Below are 5,185 nucleotides of genomic sequence, written 5' to 3' on the forward strand. Positions count from 1 at the left end.
TCATCTTAAACGCGCTGGTTTGCAATCTAAGACGTCATATCGACAAATAAAAAGATGCATGAAAATGTAAACGAGAAAATGTGCAAGATTTTTAGAAAACCTTGCACAGATAGAGACCCTGCCTCTGCTTCGATGCGCGAAACCCCTTCCCCCTTCACGCGCGCCACAGCCCAGGCGAGCGCGAGACACCAATGCACGCGACATCACCACACCATCAGCTGCAGTCACTCACTGTGTTAAATAACCCACCGGTTCCTTGTAAGTAATCGATTGAAAATGTCTGTCAGTTAAAAAAACAGGTGTTCGACAGCTGATTGAGATTGTATGTAAACCGTATGGCACTGTGAAAGGTGGCACATCATGAAAGTAGGTGTGAACCCGCACAGCCTACGAGAATTATGTGCCGGTCTGTACATCATCACACACTACTACACTAAGTAAACATGTATTTCATAAATACTGTGTACCACAGTCTATTGCTGTTATAATGCACACAAATGAGCCTACCTCTGCGAAGAAGGTCTCCATCTTCCCTCAGAAGATGCAAGAAGACGCTATCCCAGTGTCCAGCTAATCAATTACAAAAATGTAAATTATTTGAGAAGCGGCAGAAAAGATGTAGTCTCTTCTGCAGGAGCTTTCCATTCACGAATGTTTATAAAGGGAAGGTCGCCGCAGTTCTTTCTGCCAATGCTGTCAACCGTCGGCAAGGGAAACGACTGTTGTCAAATATCACAGCTGATAGAATAAGAAAATGGTCAGGTGTTTCGTTTCTGTATGGATATGTTTTTAGTATTTCAAATGCCGCTGTCCACACACATGCCTCGTTGATTCCGGTGACCGCACTAGAGCGAATGAGCCAGTGTCCGCTCGCGCATCTCCGGTGGGGCGGCGCACCGCGCGCAAAGACAGCCCCTCAAGTTCGCCCTTTTTACAGTGCATACCGGTAGTGAAGACATAAACAGTATAGAGTCCATTTAACCACTTTAACTCTAATAATTATATATTGCCGCTATACTCAAATGCGAATTCATAATAAAGGACATAGTGTTTCGCATTCACGCTTTATTGATAGGCCTACCCTATTTGAAATACTGGGAACCAATGAACTATGGCTTAACATACAGTGTAAAAGCAAGATTCGAACATATTAATGATCTGAAATTCCATGTGCTGCTTAGTGGGATCTAATATGATTCAGTGTTGGTTTTTGGTACGGATGCCCCTCAGATGCGTTTCCATGGTAGCACTACTGACACATATTTCTGCATGAGCCATGCACATCTGAAGTGAGACTAATACAGTGCGTGGGTCTGAGCTGATCCCCATTTGCAAAAATGTCACACTAAATATGAGACAAAGCACTGATGTTTTGCTGTTTTGGTCAATCTGGGCATGAAAGTCAAATAAAGCAGATGGTAGACTAGATGTATTAAATCATTAAGCTTGAGAAAAAGACAACTGTAATCCTGAACTAACAGGTACTAAAGAGATCTCTTAATTTTCAAACGTATTTTAGACCAGGTGTTTCCAAACTTTTTAATGTCGAGAAAGCCTCAAACATCCCTTTGCGTGGGACCCTTTTCTAAGGCTGCAATGAATTTTCACGTATAAAGACCCATTTATACAGTGTGAGAAAAATAGTTTGCATGATATTATAAAGACTTAAATAAAAACTTAAATAAAATGATTACATTATCTAGAAAACATTTACTATGTAGTTGACAGCATGTATTTTGTCTATATACAATTAGATTGTTCGATGTATAAACCTAAATAAAAGCATTTATTTATCCATTTGTACAGGTTTACGCTCATATACTGTATAGCATACTGTTTTTAATTGTATATTGATGAGCCAAAACATTATGACCACCTACCTAATATGCTGTTGGTCCTCAGCGTGCCACCAAAACAGCGCCGACCCACCGAGGCATGGACTCTACAAGACCACTGAAGGTTTTCTGTGGTATCTGGCACCAAGACATTAGCAGCAGATTCTTCAAATCCTGTAAAATGCTAATTAGATCCCTGTGGATCGGACTTGGTCCAGCACATCCCACAGATGAATTTGGAGGCCAGGGCAATGGCTTGAACTCTTTATCATGTCCCTCAAACCATTCCCGAACATGTGTGCAGTGTAACAGGGCACATTATCCTGGTGAAAGAGGCCACTGCCATCAGGAAATACCATTGTCATGAAGGGGTGTACCTGGTCTGCAATGATGTTTAGGTAGGTGGTACGTGTCATATTGACGTCCATGTGAATGGCTGGGCCCAGGGTTTCCCAGCAGAACATGGCCAGAGTATCACACTCCCTCCAATGGCTTGTCGTCTTCCTGCAGTACATCCTGGTGTCATCACTTCCTCAGGTAAACGGCACCCACGTACGCAGCTTTCCATGTGATGTAAAAGAAAACAGGATTCATCGGACCAGGCGACCTTCTTCCACTGCTCAGTGGTCCAGATCTGATGCTCACATGCCCATTGTAGGTGCTTTTGGTGGTGGGCAGGGGTCATCATGGGCACTCTGACCTGTATGTGGCTACATAGCTCCATACACATCAGGGTGCGATGCACTGTGTTTTTTGATATATTCCTCCTGTAACCATCATTCAAATTTTCTGTGACTTGTGCCACAGTAGACCTTCTGTCAGTTCGGACCAGATGGGAAAACCTTCATTGCCCTTGTGTATCGATGAGCCTTGGGGACCCAACAGCCTGTTGCTGGTTTTTGGTTTGAATGGAAAGCAATAATAAACTTTATAATAATAAACGTTATTTTTATAGCACATATTACATCAAGTGCGACTCAAAGAGCTTCTTCACATATTAAAAATTAAAAGTCAAAGAAAGTGGCTGCATTAAAATAAATAAAAATATGTAAAAAATGCAATACATGTATATATTAAAATAAAAACAATAATAAAAATTAAAATATAAAAATCAGCTTCTAACACACACACAAACTTGTTTTTATGTCATTGTGGGGACTCTCCATGACTTCCTTTCTTTTTATGGATTTTATAAAGACCTAACGATAATTTCTATCCCCTAAACCTAACCATCACAGAAACCTTTTTGCATTTTTACATTTTCAAAAAACATGGTTTATTGTGTTTACTAAGCCATTTCCTTCATGGGACCGCTGGCTGTGCCCCACAAGGTAGGTGATCTCAGGTTTTGCTATCCTTGTGGTGACATTTGGTTCCCACAATGTAGTATAAACTTAGTATACACACACACACACACAATCATCAATAAGTTGCAGCATGGGTTTGAAATGTGCCTGTGCATGTTGTCAGACTTACAGTATATGGAAGATTGATGTCAGTATCATCTGGCAAACAGGAGCTGTGATGACAACATTGTCAAATCCCCCATGGTCACTTACATCATTATTATTGAAAGCCATGCTCACTTTACACCCTAAGGCACACACATGCCTTAAAAACACATCTTTTAATCTTTTAATTTCTGTCAAAACATATATAATCTTTGCTCTCCTTAGCGATAGCTCCTGTCCTGATTACCACTATGGTTTTTTTTTTACTGTCATTTGGTAAAAATTTGATTTTTAGATTTTATTTCAGCCATTCAGATAGCTTTAGTATTGATACTTACAGAGCTTCTTGGCAACAAAGAACCTACAGTTCAGTGGTAACACTTAACAATTAATTACAGTATAAACAAAGGTTAACATATACACCTTTTATTTGAAAACTTTTCAAAATTGGTTTTGAAGTAGCATTAACCAAGATTAATAGTGCTGTAAAAGTATTGTTCATTGTTAATGTTAACTAATGAACTAATGTAAACGGATACAAACTTATTGTAAAGTGTGTTACCAGTAAAATGTATTATCATCCATTTATGCTTGCCAAAACTATCCAGTCATTTGATGGCAAGAGTCATGTTGTTCTGTGCTCCAGACGGTCAGACTACACAGGCTCAGCCTTACTCAACCCAAGAATAAGTCTCCCTTCCCTGGGCCTCTCTATTGTGTGCCCCTGCCTGTCACTGGAGGCCCTGGAGGTTTTAGGGGCCTCAGCATTGTAGCCAGCAGCACACCACCAAAATTGCAGTCGCCTCTTTGTCTCCTCCAGACTTTCATCTCTTGCCACTCGTTATGGGACACGGGCCGGGGTCACACCAGTGTAACAGAGCCTCATGTTCACATCTCTTTTGTTCTATCCTGCTGAACGGAACTGCTTTATTTTTAAGTGTTAGGGGCAGTTCCACAAGGTTCCCCCTTCACTGCCATCACTATTCTACTGTGACAACTCAATACAAGTTGATTCTTAATCAGTCACCTGATGCTCTGCATTCAACCAGCCTATGTAGCATGATGCTCACGAAGTTCCCTAAAACAGTGTAACGGGCTTCAGGAAGGGCAAGGAGGAGGCAGGAACCGGCAGAACAGTCAACATAATTTTAATGACATAACTGAACTTAAACAAACATAAACATGAAGACACACACAGCGGCCACGTGTCTCTCTCTCTATCTCTCTCTCTCTCTCTGTCTTGAACTGGCACCTCCTGCTTTTCTTTATCCCCCTCCAGGCTGATTAAGACAATTCAGCGCCGAGTGTTGCCAGGCCGTGAGGACGCACGCTCGGCTCCTTCTTCTGGGAAGGGAGGGAGGGGAGAGGGAAAGAGTGAGGGGAGAGACTCGCTCGCTGGTCCCCAGACACGTCGTCGCCTGGTCCTCGGCCACTCCTCCGCCATCTTGCGGACGACAGCCACTCTTCCCTTGGCAGATGGCAGCGAGTCCTCCAACCCCTAGTGGAAAGTAATGGCTCCTCATCTTCCTGGCAGACGGCAGTGGATCCTCCGACTCTTGAAGGCCAGCAGCAACTCCTTCGTCCCCTGGCAGACAGCAGCGGCGAGGAATCCAAGAGTGCATCCCTCCTCCTTCCCGGCTTTAGGCACCAATATAACAGGGTTCAGGATGGGCAAGGAGGAGGCAGGAACCTGCAGAACAGTCAACATATATTTAATGATATAACTGAACTTAAACACACACACGCCGCATTTATCTCTCTCTCTCTCTCTCTCTTCGACCTCTCGCTCTCTCTCAAACTGGTGCCTCCAAATTATCTTTATCCCCCTCCTGGCTGATTAGGACAATTCAGCACTGGGCTTGCGTCCTCACAGCCCGGCCACGGCCTCCACCTCGTCAC

This window comes from Xyrauchen texanus, chromosome 7 (assembly GCF_025860055.1).
Source record: "Xyrauchen texanus isolate HMW12.3.18 chromosome 7, RBS_HiC_50CHRs, whole genome shotgun sequence".
Taxonomy (NCBI): Eukaryota; Metazoa; Chordata; class Actinopteri; order Cypriniformes; family Catostomidae; genus Xyrauchen; species Xyrauchen texanus.